Below are 21,828 nucleotides of genomic sequence, written 5' to 3' on the forward strand. Positions count from 1 at the left end.
CCTTAATTGATTTATCTATCTTACTGCTAATGTACACAAGTTATTGACAGATGCTTTAATAAACCTTTTTTTTATACGTTTTTGTCTTTGAAACAAAAGTTTCACATATGTCTTTTAGAGCTCATGCATATGCGTTTCTGTTGGAAATATCGCTAAGTGTGAATATATGTGCTTGGTTATATGGCATACTTATGTCCAATTTTATTAAAAATCGCCAAACTTTTCCAGTATTGATATTTAACCTTCAAACTCTCATTACATAAGTATCCCAGTTGTTATGCATTCTTGCAAGCACTTGGTATTCTTATTCTTTTTATCTTTTTTTATTTATTTTCACTTTTCTCTGTCCAAATGGTGGTAGAATTAAAAAGTGGAAATAACATGTTAATAAGCCAGAGTTCAGTTAATAGAATTAATAAATCAATTTGACAAGATTGATAAAGATCAGCCAAAACCAAACATTGAAAATTATTTCCAATTTCCTAGTAACTGAAAAATAAAATTTAAAAAACAGATTATACAACAGCATTCAGAATATTAACAGAGTATATCTAACAAAACAAGCATCATGTCTAGGTAGATAAAAATTAAAACAATATTGAGAAAAATAGTTTTTAGCGAAATATTTTTTAAATTTAAAAAAATATATATTTTTAAAAAACGAATGTGTGGAAGGAATTAAGGGTTGCATGACAACAGGGAAACACTTAAAGTCATTGAACTAAACACTTAAAATGAATAAAGTAAAACATCTTTTGTTTTGTATATCTGCTCCACAATTTTAAAGAAATGGAGAAGTACAGAATCTTCTTCTTTCTGAGTTTGTCTTGCAAAGATTCAGTAATGTCAAAATTGTAATCACCATCAAATTTCAATAAAATTTGAATAAATATTTGTTAATAGTGAATCTACCATCACACACATACACACATATACATACATAGAATATATATTATATACACAAAACATGTTATGTATTGTGTGTATATGTGTATCTATCTATGTATTCTATATAATATAGTAGAATCACTTTTCAAAAACATTCACATTTGAATGAATATATATATATATATATATATATATATATATATAGAGAGAGAGAGAGAGAGAGAAGCAAAAGCTGAGAACATGTTAATGACTAAACTGTCTAATAAAACAGAGAAACATTGCCATAATATTAAAAGTATTTATAGCTACTATGTCAATAAAATATGTCTACAAGGGTAGAGAAGCAGGTGCTTGAAAATAGAAGATGCAAATTCAGACCTTTGCATTTATGGAGTCATGGTTTTGAAGAATCCAAATGTAATTATTATTGAAAATAAAGTTTTGAAAACATGAACTGTATGTTAAAGTGATAGCAGAGCAATTTTAATAAATCCCTAGCAATATGAAAAATATGGTATCTCATGACTCATTGAAATGTGATTTGAGAAAAGGTATCAAGAAGGGTTTCATAAAGATTATTCTATGAAGCAAAAAATAAAGTGCCACTTAAATGCTAGAAATAAGCCTAATTGATTTGTCTTACCTTAGGTAACAGCCTTCATTGAATGACTTGATTTCTTCACAATTCTACTTGAATTCTGTAAAATGATTACTTATATGGTAGATTTTAATTACTCTGTAATGTTCGAGAACTCTATGACTTGAAAGATTTCCTTGGAAAGTAAATTTGGATGCTATCAAAAACTTGGCCTCATGAAGACTTTATGGGTATGCAAAGCTGACTTGGATTGCTGCAAAGAACTATGTTGGATCAAACAAACCAGCAACAGCAACAAAAAGAGTTGAAGTGAATCTTAATGGTCAATAACAAACTTAAATCAGAAATTCATTTTAGAAGTAATTCTACAAACTTTTGTTGCCACAAACAAGAGACTTGCCACAAATTGGCATTTAATTACTATTTACAAGTGAGCTAATTAACCAACCTAGTTTAACAACTCAGTACATCAATTTTAGCTCTAGCATTTTTGATACAAAAATTTTCTTCTCAACAATTATGATAGAAGAAAAGTGTGAGAGCCAATGCATAAAAATGCACCCACGAATTTGAAAACATCACGTTTGGTAAGCAATAAGTTAATTAATATGGTATATAGCCATGCTCACATTAAATGTAGCTTTTAGATTTATGCTTTAAAGCTGACATTTTTAGAAAACTTGGATAGTTTCAGTATACAATTGCTTAACAAAGAAATGAAAGCATACATTTGCACTGAATTCTTCTTTTCCACATTCAATGTATATCTATATTGTGTTTATTTGATTTTAGTGGCTCAGAATTCCTTAATTATTAGCAGACTCTCCTGTGCTGTTCATAGAATTTTCCTCCCAAGGTTATTATTATTAGAGTCATCTTCCAGGGACTGAATTTTCAAAGCTTCCTTAACATGGGTGACATGGGATGGGTCAATGATACACTGTGGCCGATGTTACTTCTGCCACTGTGGAAAAAAGGTAAATGAATCTTCTCTAAGTAACTGTCAGAGAAAACTATAGAGTATTTTTTATTGTTGCTATTTTCCATTTTTCCTCACATGCTGAATATAAATTTTTAAAAATCCAATTTTAACTCATTTAAATGTATCTCAAATGATTACTTATCCCATAAGAACATAAAGATTATGTTTAAAAAAGTTGGAAAAGACAAAAAACAAATTCAGAAAGTCATACGAATAATATAACTACATCTGTGTTTTATCAATAAAAGTTGATGAGGCAGAAATTGTATTTTCTCCCGGAGGCACTGAAACTAGTATACTCATAATGCTATGATTGTATTCCTAGTGTCAAGAATGAGGTTAAAAACTGTATCTACAGCATTATTCCCAGCATCCAGAATACTAATGTACCAACAGGGGGGTTATCTCTTCTGGGCTCTAAGGATTGAATTTGAGAAAATGAGAAAAACATGGGATAATTAATCTAATTCAAACACTAAAACCTTTTTTAAAATGAACACTACCTAAGTAAGCAATTTTTTTCCTTTTCTCCTAGAGAATTTTATCCCAGAAAGTCTGTTTTATAAGATTGATCATGCAGGATCTATCTGGTCTACAGACATACATCAGGAGGTTTTAGACTGTGATTCAAGAATAACATGTATAAAAATCATCCCAAACCTAATTAGAATGCACATTCCAAGGCTATACCCTTAAAGGTAATAACAGAATCCTTTTTGGATCTAAGGCCCTATTCCAAAAAGTTTAATTCAGTAGGTCTTGAATGAGACTTGATAATTTACATGTCTAGCAAGTTTTCAGATGTTAACTTCAGCTGCTGGCCCAAGGACACTTTGGGAAGCTCTGGTGTAAACAATTTTGAATCCTAAGCTATAGAATTTCACTAATTATGTTTTTTTAAGATTTTACATAACTTTCTATTTGTCCAAATAAGATGAAAAGTGGTAAGATAAGATAAATTGTTTCAAATTCAACCAACAGCAAATTAGCTATCAACAACCAGTGTTGTTGAGGGCTCAGTTGATTACCTTGGTTTGCCATTATTTCAAAAGCCTTTTGGGCATACATCCAGACAAACTTAATCTCTTTCCAACCATCCTCCTATCTAGCTACCAATCCTAGAGACTTATTCTGATTATGAGATATGGCACTACTCTGATTAGGAGTGGCCGAAAGCATGCTAGTTTAATTAATGTCTATGGGTTAAGTTGTTATCACTGACTAACCATTGCCTGGGTATGGTATGGAAAAGTGACCTACATAATGTATGGTGTGAGTTTTAAAATGTAAAACAAAACAGAATGCAATATGTGGAAATGATGACTGCTGCTAATAAAAAATAAGTATCTGATTAAAATTATATAATTCAAATTAACAGAGTAAGTAATAGTTCATTTTGTTGAGAATAATCTTTTATGTTTTATTTAAAGTAACAACAATAGCAAATCAAGAGCAAATAATATACAATTAAGAAAATTCTAAGAAAAACATCTTCACAAATTAAGTAGCTTATAAATCTAATAATAGAATGACAAAATAAGATTTGTTCACAAATGTTTCTTACTCAAATGTGAAAGGTCAAAATGACATGCAAATGATACAGTATGTGATGAATATATTGTTTCTGAAATGTTTGCAATTAGGAGAACCTATTAGGGTTGGAGTGTAGTTTGTAGGTACAGCACTTGTCTAGTAGTGTGAGAACATAGGTTCAGTTCCCAGCACCTGCCCCCCAGTGAAGTTATAAATGAGTGATAAGAAAATAATAAGGGAAAATTTAGTGTCATTGAAGATGATATAGTGTCTATATAGAAGTGCAACGTGTGTATTTGATGCACATCTATTCTAAATGTCACATATATCTGTATCAAGGGTATTTCATTTCCTCCTTAGTCATTCTTCACTACATTAAAAGCACAGTTAGTATCAACTGGTTGTCAATACTTCAAACATGCTTTTACTTCTATTTTCAGTCATTGCATAAGGAATAAGTCCAAAGTTGGCCCAAGACACATTTTTTTCAACTTGATTGAGGATATCTGCCACGGGCCTAGCTATTTTTTCATTTCTTGGATTGCACTACTTGTCAAAACAGAAAATATGATTCTGTTAACTAATAAGTAATATTATTATATTATATGTCTCTTTTCATAAAGTTTTCAAATTAAAGAGAATATCTTAACACCTTTCCTCTTCCTGCCCATGTATATACCAATAACACACAAATGAAAATATGACTCTGATTTTAGGATGATGCCAGTGAGGAAAATAAATACATAGACAGAAATGTATGTATGCAAAAAATAGTGAACAAAACATTTTGCAACAGATTAACACACTTTTGGTCATAAACAAGGCAGGAGGTATTTTATATGAGGTATAATTCAACATCTCATTTAACAATGAGAATGATTTTCAAGAGGTTCTTTTTATAAATGAAAATAACTGTACAAGAGTGGCAGGTTAATATTTGTGTCATTTAGTAGCTTATAGGAATTGGGACTGATCCTTAACCCACATTGTTTAATTTCATTTTCAGTATTTTATTTTACAAAAGGAAACTTTAGAAAATTGAAGTGGCACCATTTCTCAATTTAGAAGGATATCATCCACTTTGAAGGTTCTGAAGACTAGGAAAAGATGTGGTACCTGGGAAATGATTAGCAGTGGGCCTGGCATTTACAAGGGACTCAATATGTGTTTATTAATAGTATTGTTTGTAAGACTATTTCTCAAGCTTTCTTGTTTTTTATTGATATAGGTAGATTAGGCAGACAGACAAACATTATAATTTATGTAGAGATACTCTCTTATATATCAGATAGCAAAATTTGGATTTCTGCCCTTTTAATGAGGGCACTGGTATATAGATGTTGATAATTAAAAATTGTATTTCAAGGGCTTTGGAAAGATATTTCTGAGTCAGACAACTACAGACTATTACTATCTTTGCAAAAAATGTTGCATTTATGTTAGTAATTATCTTGAAATTATTTTCAAGTAGTACTTTCCCTATCATAGGTAATATAAATGTGTATCTGTAAGATAAATGAGATAAGTTTAAGACTCACTGGATCCATAATGGTATACTGGCAAATATATTTAGAGGTATGTAACACATATGTTAAAACAAATGTCGCTCATGGTAATGATTATTCGAATTCAGGTAAACATGGAGATACATAAAATTGATATTGCAATATTTAAATTTTGTATGTTAATATAAAACAGCATTGGTTTTCAGGGAACTATAACATTTATGGAATGTTTTCCTGGAACATATCAAATATTATAAGGGCTGAATAAACTGAGAAGGAGAAAAAAAGCAATTATGAAACCTGGTATCCAAAGATGTGTTTCTAAATGCCAATAGTCAGAGATAAAATTTTAGGAGATTATGATAATATTGATTAGTTGTTTTGAGATAATGTTCTCTCACATCAATAGTAATAAAAGATGGGTGAGAAATGATTAGGTACTCCATGACACGGGACTGTCTTGGGAAATATGTATACAGATACATTTTTAATTTTAGACATTCTGTAATCCATTTTCATTTCAGCTCATAATACACTGATAGAAGGTTGCAAAAAAATGCTATTAAGATTACTTGCTTATACAATTTCCTGAGGTAAATGAATTGATCTTTCCACTTATGTGATTTGTGAGGATGACATTTGTCATGTTTCCTTAGAAATGTAATCCAGATTTTAAGAAACCTCTGGCATGCAGAGTGACAGTAAAAATAATGAAAGCTTGTTTCCACGATACTTCTTGATGGATGCCATCATTATTTCACTAACAGCTTTATTTAGGCACACTTTTAGAACAACACTTTTCCAACAAGAGGAAAATCTTTCTATGAAACTCAGGTTCTGAGTGTTTCTTATTTTGCAGAAGATACTCAGAAGTACTACTGTTTTATTATTATTATTTCTTAATAACACAAAACCCTCCAGAAGATCCTGCTTCTTATTTAGGTCTGGGACAATTAAAATGGACTAAAATCCAACATGATAAAGTTTTAGCGTGGATGGCCTGGTGGGGAGACCCTTCACTCAAATGCCTTTGAGAAATTTATGAAAAATATAACAAAAAAGAAGCACTCTTACTCTGTCTATTAAAGTGTGCATCAAAGGGAAAAAAAAAGTCTTTATTTTTCCTTCTAATCTCACGTACAGTCAACAAAGAAGGCCTTAAAATGTGTGGGAATTTCCCACCACCAGCAAGCAACAATTAATTCTACAGCATTGGCTATCAGAGGTGTGTCCTGTAATCCAGTTGAGTTCTAACACTGTCTACCTAGTGAGTTGAGGGTTGGGTCCTCAAGGCTGCTCTCCTTCAAATGTCAATTACAATCTTGGGTCATTTTATCTGAGCTTCTGATTTACCGGCTACAAATAGGGTTTCCCAAAACCACCTCCTTAACTTTGATTGATTTGCTTGAATGGCCTATAGAATTCAGGGAAACATTTATCAGTTTCTTACAAATGACATTACAAATGATATAGATGAAGGGATGCAGAGGGTGAGATATGGGAGAAGAGATAAGCTTCCTTACCCTCTCTGGACACACCACCCTCCAGCAACCTCAGCCTGTTCAGCAATTCTGGAGATCTCCTAGCCCAATCATTGGAGATCAATCATTGGAGATTTCTTTGTGTAGGCAATGAATGCTAATAGATGGGGTGGGAAACCCAGGTAGTCTGCCAGCTTTAGCATTCATCTTGGCCTTTCCTTGAAACAGTCTTCCCTCTAAGGTTCAGGGAAAGGTTGTTCTATAATGGTGGATCTGTGACATAATATCACAACCTACTATCCCACAAAGGGAGGTTAGAAAATTTCTTTATGACCAGCTCCAAGAAGATTAGAATTTCTATGACCTGCCCCGGGGAAAAGAAATTCTAGTTTTCATGGCCTTCCTTGGAGGGGATGGAGTTATAAACCAGGAAATGGGGAAAAAGACCAAATACATTTCACAAGACCTCAGGAAGTTAAGCCTCAAAGTTGAAGGTGGGATAATCGCATCCTTAGAAGCTTATTTACCTTGACAGTGTGGTTATATTTGAAGACAGAACTCTTAGGAATGATTTCAACCTGTGCTGTCTCCTAGCTTCCTGACTTAATTCTTAAGTGACTTAATTCCTTTGTGTTTCACATTAATAATCTCTAGAATACAGGTAATAAATGTCCTGAAATATGTTTTGATGCTCAGTGATGATGATAAAAATAAAGATGATATCAAAAGCTATTATAAATCTTTCTCATGAAAAATTATGTACAATAATCAATTAACATTAATTTGCTATGTCTAGAAAATATTCATTTCCTTGCCCCATGCCCCAGATGTCTCTGGATCCTTCCCAATCTCATGACTGTCTAATCTTTGCTCAGGTGACTGCTTCCCATCTTGTGTCACAGGAAGTGGTGTGCTTATGAATTAAACAGCTGGTCCCTGGGAAAGAGGAAGGAGCAGAGCTTCCTTTAAGTTATTTGCCAATGTCTAGGAGGTGGTATAGCCAATTCCAAGCTACTATTGTTTTAAGAATCAGTTTGCAAAATACTTGAAAAATTAAAAATTGGTTTTCAGGTGCCAGTGAAGCAGGGGGGATAAAAAGACAGTCAATGAAGATAATAAATAAATGGGCCCAATTGGGAAGGTGGGGGCTGATTGAAAAGAAAATCAAACACTGCTCTTTCTCACTCCTCTTTCCAAAGCCCTTTGCCCTGCTCCTGTTGCTAAGGTAACCTGCCTCAGGAATTGTTCCTCCCTGCAGGGAGCCATAGGAGCTGTTAAATAAGGTCTCCTGGATTGTTACTCCCCTGCTTAGATCACTCCACCATTTGGTCCTCCCTCTACCTGTTTCCTTCTCAACCATTGGCCCATCCCATGGCCACTGGTCATCTACTTGGGATGGGGAGAGATGAGGGGAGAAGAGGGCAGGAGAATAAAGAAAATCTAAAATTTATAAATGGGGCAGGGCACTCCACACTGTCAAGGTAAATGCCAGCCCTGGATCCTCTTCTCTGCAGAGAAATCTGTTTCTACTCTTTAAATAAAACTTGCCTTTTATACTTGCCTCAGCATTTCTCCGGAGTTCAATCCTCAGCATCTGGGGAAACAGAACTCATCCTCACAAATAAATCAGCGGTATCTCCAGTATGAACAGTTAAATTTTTAATCTTTGCTGATGTTTTGGATTGTCTTTTCAGAATCCACCCAATTTGCACAACAGTGTCGCTGTGATGACACTATTAGGTTACTTTTCTTCATTGTCTAAATCTATTTGCTGTTTTTTTTTGTTTGTTTTGTTTTGTTTTGTTTTTAAGTAATAGTCAAAGAGACTTATTGAAACATGACACTCTGGTAACTTTAAAAAAATACCTGGAGACTAAAAGATTTATAAATGCACTCATTTATTCAAATTTCTTTTTTTTTACTGGTCTTTATTTTTGTGACCCTGAAGATCCAATGTTAAGCAAAATAGAATTTTTGACTTCTTGAGGCTTATTTTGCATAGGAGGAAAACAAACTAAAAAGGACAGACAAAATATTAAAAGTCAGTTTGATTAGTGCTTTGGAGGACATTGGCTTGGTCAGAAGAAGTAGCAAGAGCAAAAAGGCTGCCTAGGAGGGGGCTGGATTCTCAAGATGGCATAGGAAGTAAGCATTGGAAAAAGGAGAGGAAGCAGACAGGACTCTGTAGGCAAAGAGCAGATGCATATAAGTATCACCCTCCAGGTGGCAAGAACCATGGGATTTTAAAAGATAGTGGTATTGCACCACTAGGTATAATTTATTAGTTTGTTTGTTTAATTTTAATTTATCTTAGATATCTGGCATCCCAAGCCTTTGGCATTGTCAAACTGTAGGATAGAATGCAATGTAATCATTCAACACATCAAGTTAGTGACTAAACTCGGACTACAATATTTAAGTGTATAATGAATATTGTGTGAATATGTTTACAATTAAAATCAAGTAAGACACAAAACTTGAAATATGAATTAGCAGTCAATGGGGGATTATTTGAAAAAGAAAAAATATAAGAAAATATTCCTTATTTAAATTTTTAAATAGGAAATATTTGAGAAAACTTGACCTGGTGAAATATCTAAGCGGTTCAATAACTTTGAGTGTCCTGTGTGATTAAGTGTTACTTCCATCTTACAACCTCCCTCGGAGTTTCCCCAGGAAGTATGGTCAAAGGAAAGCATATCGTCCATCTCTTCTTGATTACAGATAATTCATGTCACAGTGTATTATTTATTAGCTAAGGTAAAAAAAAATTCCAATACGATCTTTCTCATTCCCTTATAGATAATATGCTTAATTATTCAAAAGGGGAATGAAATCATGTAACTACAATCAGTAGATACAGAACTGTTTAAGAGAAGCCAAGTCTTCTTTCAATCTGTTTGGCTATATACCTTTCACTTGCAAATTCCTACTTGCAAACACCTACATCCATTTAAAAGAACACACATACATACTTATACACACATCTTCAAATAATAACACTCAGAGATGACCACATGACCAAGATGACCCAGGCACTTTGCAAACAACACATTGTTATACCTCATAACATCCTGTACAGAATAGAGAAGCATTAGCTCCTATCACATAGTTGGAAAAAATCAAAGAATAAAAGTGAATATAAAGGGGCATTTAAGAAATTAGGAAGATTCCCAATTAGAGAGGAGCCTGCAGCTGTGATTTTGTGATATAGTTGAGTTGATACATACATGTGCCCTTGGAATTGATGCAAACATGCCCCCTTGGAATCTCAAAGTACCAAGAATAACACTCCATTTGTGGGATCTTGGATAGGCTCAAGGTAAAGGTGGTTCCCCTGATCCTAGGAAGAAAACAGTAGCTGAAGTTCTAATTGATTGCTAAGGCCAGGGTTCAGTCAATCATGGCCTGCAAAAAAACATAAAAGCCTCCAAAAAAAAAAAAAACATGAATACATTACTTTGGGAGACTTTCCCAGTTGAGAAACCTTTAGAGTTTCTGGAGGGCTGTGAGTTCAGAGAGGGCAGAGAAGCTCCATACTACTTCCTCAGATCTGGCTGGATTCAGGTCTTCCACCTGACTGTCTCTGATTCATATCCTTTGTTTTATCCTACTTTTCTTATGAATCAGTGATCCAGTATTTAAACTGTTCTACTGAATTGTATGAGCTCCAGCAAATGATTCCTCAATTTGTAACCAAGTTGGATAGAAGTCATGGATTATGTTGGGACCTACAACTTGAAATTGACAATTTCAGGGGAGGAACATTATTGTAGGATGGAGCGCTTAACCTGTAGTACCTGATACTATTTTCAGTAGATAGTGTCAGAATCAAATTAAATTGTAGGGCTCTCAACTGGTGCCAGAGAAATTCTTGGTGTGGGAAAAATCCACACATCTGGTCAAAGAAGTATTCTGTGTAGTATTGGGAGTACAGTAATGGAAAGTAGTTTGTTTCTTCTACCATATAAGAACAAATCCTAAAATTTCATCACTATGATAGGTAGAGTAGGATGTCAATCTCAATCTGTTTGGGTGGTGAAAAAATAATTTCTGAGAGAAAACAAAAACTGAAACCACTTAACTGTATTCATAGACTCGTAGTTTGAAAAGGAATAGACATTAGAGACATATTGTGTGCGTGTGGTGCCTATGCATGTGGGTGTGTTTGTTTTAACATTTTTTTTGTCATTGAACAAGATAATGAAGCAGTCTGGCAGAGGAAAATTAGTTATTCAAATATTCAAGAAGAGACAAAGTTTTAGAATCAAGTTTGTAAACTGAAGATCTAGCAAAAAATCCGCAAACAGCATTGGTGGTAAATAGATCCTGTTTGACAGGTCTCAGTAGAAATCTTCTCCTAGGACTTATTATAGTCAAATATTACATGCAATTTTCCTCATTTGGATTTTCTTGTTTACATTAACTACTGGGACTCTTTAGAGCTTAAATACTACAACGAGACCAGAGTCTTGCTGACTATTCTAATGTAATGTATGCACAGCAACTTTTTAAAGAAGCATAATAGTTTTAGCAAAGGTGCCTTGGGCATATTATCAAGAAGCTATTAGAAGCCAGGCTTCATTCATGGTTATTGATTCTCATATGTCCCTAGTAAGAGATAGACATCCATACATATTTGTTTATTGGCATTATATCACATATATCTTTGAATTATCTCCATAGCCAATTCTAGCCATGAAAGTGAGGGCTGATTTCCCCCAAAGGTGACTATCCCTGTATGTATGTGACATGAATACAAAATAATGAGATTAAATGCTTAGCATATGTTTAAGAATGTGTCATTATTTTAAAGTTGTCTCTTCGAAGCATCCTAAACTTTCTTCAATAAGACTGTTGTGAAAAGTACTATTTGGAAATAATATTAACATCATACTACTATGATGATAAATTAATCCATTAAAATTACTTATTTATCTTATTTTGTACTACCTTTTTAGGTGGTGCTTATCCTGGCCAGAAAACATGAACTGATTTAAGTCTAAGATCATATAAAGGACAGAAAGTACTTCTGACCTCAGTCAAATGAATAGACCAAATTTAGAATTAATAACAGCATACAGAGGTAGGGAAAAATCAAGGGCCAGATTTTAAAGTTCAGTGTTGATTGTGAATGTAGCAATGACTAAAAAGTGTCCAGCAGCTCCTAACAGTCATTAATTCAACCAACAATAAATAAGAAGTGTCGCTGACATGAAACAAATTTTACTAGGCAAAACTGCTTACACAATTGCTTCTAAGACCAATAAAACCATCTCAGAAAAAAGTAGCTAAGCTAGCTATTAGGATTGCCATTTCTGATGTTGGGGAGCTGAGCAAAGAAAAAATAAAATTATAAATCTGTCTTTCTTAGAATCTAGCAAAATGTTTAGATAAAAATAAGTTTAACCTATATCATGTTTTGAAAACATTGAGGAGTAGGGTAAAATCCCTGTATGTACTACCTAGGAATTAAGCTGTCTATAGTTAAATATTTATTCATTAGAAATAAATCTGATGTTGAAAAACTCTGAATAAATTTATAATTATAAACATGAAGATCAACCTATTGGGCAGTATTCTTTTATTCCTATGGGAGTATGTATTAATTTTTAGCAAATTACATTCACTAGCATGCCTTATTAACTTGTTTGAAATTCAATGTTGATCAGAAAATAAATATATAATGATAAATAGAAGGTATTAGGATCAGATAGGCATAAAATAACAATAGTGTATAAGGTGCAATTTAGACTTTAAAAGCTTCACTGTAGTAAAAAAGAAAACATTCATTTATCCAACAATTTTTCAATATACTGTAAGCACTAATACATAAGTTCCAATGATGTTTGTAGTAACTGAAAGTTGCTATTAACTGGTTGGGCATAAAGAATTAGTATACACTTAATGGAACACATGTTTGAGTACTTCTTGAAGAATTAGTAAGATCCACCAAGAAAGTACCTGAGTAAATGGGTACTCTTAGAACATCACATTATATGCATATACAAAGATGTCACAGTGAAAGTACTATTCTATATAGTACTGTGCACCAATAACAAAATAAATTCACCGATAAGGATATGGTCCATTTAAAAAAATGGCACAATCAGATTTCTGAGCATTTTAGAGAACATGCAAGATTCATTATGAGAAAAACATTTAAATTAACATGAGATATGTCAATTCCCTTATGGGGAAATGGGGACAATTTTACCATAGTAGAAAACGGTAATATTCTCTCTTCTTAGAATAAAAAATTTAAAAAAATCTATATTGCTATGGGAGGCAATGTCCCTCAATAAAACTGTCTCAATTTTCAGGCTTGTCAGCTAATTGCATGGCCAGTGAAACATAATAAAACATCATTAAGTAGGATTTCCATACAATCTCTCTAAACTCAATTGCAGGACCTTTCTTGAATGTGTTTTTCCACTTCTCCTTCATGCCCTAAACATTAATTTGACAACTGATGTTCTAGCAGCCACATATCAACACAAAGACAAAGTTCACATCTTTAGGGTAGTAGAGTAAGAGACTGGACCCAGGAACTGTGAAGATTACTTCTGTTCTTTCAGTTTTGCCAGAGAAAAATAAATGCATGTCTTATTTAGATCAATATTTCTTTAGCTGTCAATAACAAATTTACTTTGAAGCTCTCTCTTGCCACTCATGAATTTTATACAGTGATGTTTTGGTGAAGATTTGGAATGTTCTCCCCAAAGCTAATGTAATTAGCAGTGAAGCAGTGTCCAGAACTGTTCAGAAGTGAAATGATTGGATCAAGAGGTTTCTGAACACATTGGTGGATTAATCCATTTGAGAGATTAAAAAGTTGAATGAACTTACTTGGAGATGGTGAAAACTATAGGGAGATGAGGCATGACTGAAGGAAGCAGGTCACTGGGGGAAGGGTCTATATCTGACTATATCTGACTTGGCCTTTTCTTCTCTCTCCACTCCTCAGTGACCATGAGCTGGAAGTTGCCATGAGCTGACAGGTTTCCTCTCCAACACCCTTGACTGTGATGTTCTGTCTCACCTTAGGTCAAAGGAAAAGTAGCTGGCCAACCACAGAAACCACTAATCCTTCCCTCCTCTAAGTTGTTCTTATTCAGTAACAAAAAAAGTAACACAGTGTTATGTTTAATTGCCAATACATGGTAGGCATTTAATATTTCTTCCTATAATTAGTGATAACCAATTAGATGGTTTCTGAGGGAGTCCATACTTTCATGGGTCCCTACAATCTGAATTAAAATTTCTCAAAAGGTGTTTCTAAATATACCATTACATTGACAATACTAATAGAAAATCTGAGAAGCCTTATTTAGATGCTTAAGATCCATTGTTCTTTGAGAATGCCATGACTCGTTACTTTAGTTACTTTTCATAGTTACAATTGTGGAAACCAGTGGGAAAACTTGTTTAGAAATATTCTAATTATTTAACTTTCTTTTCCTTTTTTTCTTGTACTGGGGATTGCACATAGTTTATCCCTATTCTAATTTTGGTATGTAAGAACTTTAAAAGAATTTTACATTTAATAAATGCAAGCACAACCTAAAGAATCATCAACTTTGAGATTTCCAAATATCTTCCTTAATAGCGTCTCATAAAGCACAAAATCTGTGGAGTATGAATGTCTCTAAGCATTTGCCAGAGCCTCCCACTTACTCAAGCAATGTTCAATGGCCTGGGCCTGGGGTTTCATGGTGACCAATATGTGCATCCTGTACCTATGTGAAGCTCTTGCTTTCCAGTGTTCCAGACTTGCCAACTCCAAGTACTGAGGTCTGGGCTTGCAACACAAAGGTTTTCCAAATGAATTGCTAAAATTATTAAAAACCTGTGTGAACATTTGTTGGGATTTGTTACAAGCTACCTATTTAAAAGGGAGACAAAGGGAAGCCCATATTGAGGAAAATGGAACAGATGGTTAAAAACAAGCAATCTGACATTCCTGGACATTTGCAATGTGTATGGGGTAAGAGAGAATAAGGTACATGTTTTTCTCTCCCAACAGAACATTTTATTATAGTTATCAAATAACATTTTATATTTCTCAAGTTGTTTTATCCTGTTATATTATAAAAAGGTAATTCAATTTCATTTCAATTGTTGATTTTTTAACTTATGACAAAGCTGAGGTGCAAAGAAGTTAAATAATTTGTTTAAACTAATGCAGATATTAAGTGGTTCTTTTTCTGCATAGAATTTATTACTATAAGAAACCAATTTTCAGATAGTTATTTATCTTCCAGGAAAATATAAACTCAATAAAGTCAAATCTTTGCTTCTTATTTGACCTCTGTGCCATATGTAAGTAAGAATTTTTGTGTGGCATTAAAAAATGTATATATCTGTGAGGATGCATGGACACACATTAAAAAATAATTTAGTCTAGATTTGTGTATCTTAAAAAACTGCTGTATGTTCTTCATATCTACTTCACAGTGTCATAGCTAGAAGTAGTTTCTGCTCTGTTATCACTATAAGAAATATAAAAATCTAAATCCCTTCATGGAATTCAGTTATTATTCCCATTAAAAGGAATACATGTAATAAACAAGAGTAAATAAAAGAAAAAGTTATTTATAGATGTCTAGCTGGCTAATAGTGCCATTCAGACCCCAATTACAAAGGCTAGATAGAAATCTTTCTTAGAAATAAAACCTACATAGAATTTTCTTTCCACTCCTGAGTCTAAGTAATTGAGAGTATTATGCTTAGGTATAAATAGAGAATAGGAAACAAGAAGGAACAGGAGGAGGACAGATAGGCTCACCCTCAAACAAGTCTGAGTTCAAATACATGAGTCCTTTAGATCCTAGAAAACAGAATTGACCAGGGTACTCTGTTGGGTTAAGAACTAAGACGATGGCTTACTTAAGGATGGTGTTGGGGGAGTGTATAAAAAAAATGGAGGTGAAGGCTACGATTGTGCCCTTTTCCAAGTTAATAAATTCATTCATTAATTATGGCCAAAAGCTCTGGGCCATCTTATCACCAATATCTTCCTTAGACGACAGGGCTGGAAGGGAAGGTTCATAAAGAAATCAAAGGTGAGGCAGAAGTTAAGTCTGTTTAGTGCAAATGAGGGAACATTTCAATCAACTCTCTCTAATTTTCCCTTATAAATCCTATAACCAGAAAACTTATCGGTCAGGTATTCCTCAGGCTTATGGTTCTTTGATATATGAATGAGAAAAGGAGGAACTGATGCTAGAGAACAAAATAAAAGATATCAATATCCAAAATTTGTATCAAACAGTATTCTCTCAGTGTTCCTATATACCACATTGTGTGTTGATGAAGACCAAATCGGGCAGACTTACTAGTTGCTGCTCCATATGAAATTTACTTGACAGTGTCTCTCCCTTCTGCAAATTCAAACTTACAGTGGTGTTGGAAAAAAAAATCATAAATGGCCATATGACATGAAAGTGTAGATCTGCAATTGGCAAGGACCTTGGAGGTTATCAAAAATGTAGATTTTGCTAAAGCTTTACAAAATACTGTTTTACCAAGCCTTCATTTTATCTGTGCAAAATATGAAGAAAGGGAAATAGAAGGAGTTATCCAAACTCAAGTCACACGTGATAGTTAATGGCAAAGACAATCCAGAATATGGATGAACTGAATCCCAGTTTTTTTTTTCCTTTGCTTCTGCTATAAAAACTTGCTTTTCTTTCTCCTCCTTGAAGCTCAGTGTTGTCTTTACCACTGTCTGAAGTTAAATTACAACAGCAGAATAAAGCAAAAATGAGATGTAACACTGCCAAAGTTCTATGAAAGAGACCAATCTCACAAAACACCTGTATCCCCCACCTTCTCTCCCTTTAGAGAGAAGATATATTATTAATCCTACTTATTTGACAAAATGATAGAAAGTATAAATTTTCAAAAAAAAATTAAAAAGAACAGTTGGAAAGACAGGGAAGGGAGGAAAAATATGTTTCTAGATTTCCTGATTTGAAAGATACTGAGCTCAAGAAAACTATCAATACTGAGGCAAAGATAAAATGAGTAAAATAAAATAAATAGACAAACTAATGAATAGATAACAACCCCATCCCATCCCAGCCCCACACTGCTTGGCTTGGATGGTGAAGAGAAATATTTTTCTGCTAAGGTAGTTTGTAGAAACAAGTCAGAGCAGAGATATCAATAAGTCCTGCATGTGGACACATACATAAAAGCCTCTTTCTTGCCTTCAGGACAGTGTCTTGAGACAACAGAGACATCAGAAAGGAAACCTTTGCTTGGCCAGGCTGGGCAAATTAGAACAAGGTTACCCAGATGGAAATGCTGGTGTCCCAATAGGGCACAGAAACAAGTCAGTATTCTAGCACCTCCAAGTGGAAAGCTTGTGTACTGAAGAAAGCATTCAGAACTAAAGGTGAGGGATTAAAGATTCTGGCATAGCTGGATGGGGAACTATGTGCACAAACTGGAGGATAAGAGCCATCTGTCTCACCAACCCTAAACAAAGCTATGCACAGGCCTCCAGAGCTGAAACTCAGACACCCAGCATTCCTGCCAAAAAGAAGAAAAAAAAAGCTCCAAATAGACTAAGATTAATTCTATGCCATCATGGCAGAATAATGAGGATTTATTGACAATGGATATAAATTTAGTTTAAACTCATAGAAAATATTACATATGACTTTGTGAACTGGGATTCACATATGCCACAGAAGTAACCAAGGTCTTTTAAGATCCAGCTCACTGAATAAATTTGTCATTTCTCTAGATGAACTAGAAACAAAAATAAATCTATCAATCATTCTTACAAATATTTGTTGTTTATCATAGAATTAAATTGTTTAATATCAGGCAGACAAACATTTGTGATGATGACAGTGATTAGTTCTCCAAATATATAAAGGCCTTTTATTTAAGAAAGGAAGAAGATTCTTTTACATGCTCACATCGTTGCTCTTTCACACTTTGGGAAACTAAGTGCACCTGCTTTTACACTTTGGGAAACTGAGTGCATCTGCTTTTATTTAGCACATAAATGCTTCTAAGTTTCTTAGGCTCCTACCGGACCCTAGATACCCAACATCTGTCAATATTGCTTCTTCTCAAAGAGAATAACAGAAAATAGCATTCTATGAATCTGAACATTTTCTGTACCAGTAAACAACACATTCACTTGTTTATCATATAAATAGATGCATATAAAACTCTAATAGGAGATTAAAAAGAGGCCTTTATTGAATTTCTTTGTGGAGTCAACATGTTAGAGTGCAAAATATGTTTTCTTTATCCCATTAATTAATTAAGCTATTTATTTATTTGTTTGTTTATTTATTTATTTATTTGTTTTGGTACTGAGAATTTAGCCCAGGAATGCTTTTCCACTGAGTTTACCCCTTTTTAAAATTTTTTTGAGACTTGTTCTTAGTTGACTCTGCATTCTAAACCAGATTATCTACTTTTATATAGTGTTGAGGTACTGTGTATAATTCCTTCAGAGGATGCAATGTACTTTGCAATTTAATTTGCATTTTATGATTTATTTTGGCTTTAAAATTCTGACCTACTAATAGACAGTTAACTCTACATAGATGATAATTTGTACCTATTTTCTCTGCCTTGTAATCCCAGAAGTTTTGATAGTGACACATAGATATTAAATGATTTTTAAAATAATTTCTATTCTGTTATATTAGTTTCATGAAATCAACCAATCATTTGGTAAACAGTAAAGGATCATGATGTATAATACATAGAGATGTACTACAGCAGATACATTAATGTGTAAACAAGCTGTTAAATCTTTCTTCAGTGTTCATGAGCCCATAGTTAATATTTTATTCCTCAAAAATCACATGGAATATTATCTATACTGATATTTTGAGATTTATATGTATTATAAATCTAATTTTATTTACAAACAGACCAATTCTCCTGCTGTGATCCTCCACTGTTGGTGTTATTAATTTAAAAAATAAAAAGCCGCATGGTTCACTAAAGAACACATAGAACTTAGAGTCAGCTAGTGTTCTGAGAGTGCCAGAAACCTCTGCTAAATTTGATTTGGAAACTTACTATTTCTTAACATTTTTCCTCATTTTCTTTATTAATAAAATAAGGATAATGAGAGCAGCAATATTGCATTAAGCAAACATTATAATTTGTAAAATTCCTAGATAATGTCTAATATATACAAATAAATTCCAGCTGGAATGCTCTGATGAATATTTCAAAAACCGCTTTTGAGAGTCTTAGTTTCTGTATGGCAGAAGCTCCCAAAACAACAATCTAAATAAATAGATAGATAGATAGATAAATTTAAAAACACAAACATAATAAAATAATATGATTCATCTTTCTGACCACAATGGAAACAAAGAGATCATACAAATGCATATACATTAAACATGTTCTTAAATGACCAATGGATCAACAAAGAAATCAAAAGAAAAATTTAAAAATTTATTTAAACAAATGAAAATGGAAACACAAGAGTCCAAAACCTTTGAGATACAGCAAAAGGAGTACTGAAAGGGAAATTTATAGTGATCACATTAATAGAACAAAGGACCATCTATTGATCATTTCAATAGATGCAGACAAAGCATTCAATAATATTCAACATCCCTTCATGATATAAACCCTCAACAAATCATTTATAGAAGGAAAGTATTTTAACACAAAAAGAGTTATATATGAAAAATCCACAGCCAGTGTTATACTTAATGAAGAAAAGCTTCCAGTGTTTCCTCAAAAACAAGAACAAGACAAGCATGGCCACATTTGTCACTCTTATTTGACATAGTACTGGAGCCTCAGCCAGAGCACTTAGGCAAGAAGTAATGGCGACCTCAATTGGAAAACAAAGTTGAATTATCCATGTTTGTAGATAACATGATTTTATATATAGAAAAACCTACAGTCTATCTCAGGAAATGGTTACAGCTGATGAATTCAATAAAGTTATAAAATACAAAAGACAAAATTTTAAGAATTATCATTTTTATAAACCATACCCAACTTTGTGAAAAATAGATCCAGAAAGCAATTCCATTCATAATAGCTACAAATATAGATATCCTAGACTAAATTTAAACAAGTAAGCAAATGGCTTCTATAATGAAATCATAAAACACTGGAGAAAAATATTAAAGAAGACATACAAAAAAATTAAAAAAAAATATCTGTTTATGGATTTAAAGTATTAATAGTTTTAAAATGTCCAAATTAACCAAAGTGACTTACAGATCCAATGCAATTTACCCATCAACATACCAATTATATTCTTCATAGAAATAGAAAAAAAGTTTTAAAATTCATATGGAAGCAAAGAAAAAAAAAATGACTCCAAATAGCCAAAGCAATCCTGAGCAAAAGAACAAAGCTAGAGGTGATTCACAATGCCATCATAATACAGAACTATAGTAATTGAGACAGCACAGTCCTGGAATAAAAACTAACACATATACAAGTAGAATCAAATAGAGATTACAAATATCTACAACCACCCGATAACATGATTTTATATATAGAAAACAAAAGTGACAAGAAAATACACTGAAGAAAAAATATCAGTTGTAAATAGTGCTGAGAAAACTGGATACCTATCTGCAGAAGAATAAAATATGACCCCTATCTCTCACTGTTGGGAGTTGCTCCAGCTCCAAAGACTAACTTCCCCATCCCCCAAGAAGAACAGTCCAATGGTGAGCCCTGATGGCTCACATGATCCTTACCCACCAATCAGAAAGCACCCCATGCCAACTGTCAAATCATCCAACCATTAAACTGTCATAAGTGTCAAATAACCCCAGGCTCTATAAATATGCAGAACTGTTCCTCAATAAATGGGCAGTTTCTCCGACAACGAGCCTTGATTGTTCTTTCACTCACAATATACAAAAAACCAACTCAAGATCCACTAGAGACCTAAATTCAAGATCTGGAACTACAAAACTGCCAGAAGAAAACACAGAAGAAAATCATCAAGACATCATTGTAATCAATGATCCTTTGGATGAGAGAAATGATAAACAGGATTATATCCAACTACTCACAGATAATAAATAGGATTATATCCAACTAAGAATGTTCTTCACTTCAGTTCAGAGAGTGATGAGACAACCTGGTGACCTGGGGAAAACATCAGGAAACTATTCATCAGACAAGATATTAATATCCAGAATATATAGGGAACTCACACAGTTCAACAGCAAAATCCCAAATAAAAAAAAATCAGATTTTAAATGAACAGGTTATATGAAAAGATATTTCTCAAAAGCAGATATACAAATGATCAAGTATATGAAAATATTCAACATCAGGGATCATCATGGAAACACCAATCAAAACCATAATGAGATATTATCATACTTCAGTCAGAACAACTATTGTCAAGAAAAAAAAAAATTGTAAATGCCAGTGAGGATGTTGAGCAAGGGCAACTCTTTTCCTGTTGGTGGAATGAAAATAGTATATCCATTATAGAAAACAGTACAGAGTTTCCCTGAAAAACTAAAGAGAGAGCTATCATATGATCACCCTATTCTGCAACTGGGTATTTATCTAAGGGAAATGAAATCAGTATATCACAAATATAGTCACTGTCATGTTTATTGTGACATTATTTGCAGTCATTAAGACATGAAATTAGTTGAGGTGTCCAAACTCAAATGAATGGAAAAGAACATGTGATATATGCATATACATGTGTGTATATACAAATACATATGTAGTTTCTTATTATATATTATATATAATAATATTCAGTATAAAATATGAGATCCTGTCATTTTCAGCAACATGGATAGAACTAGAGAATATTAAGTGAAGTAAACCAAACTCAGAAAGAAAAAT

The sequence above is a fragment of the Spermophilus citellus genome, assembly GCF_964194105.1.
Source record: "Spermophilus citellus genome assembly, contig: SCAFFOLD_55, whole genome shotgun sequence".
NCBI lineage: Eukaryota > Metazoa > Chordata > Mammalia > Rodentia > Sciuridae > Spermophilus > Spermophilus citellus.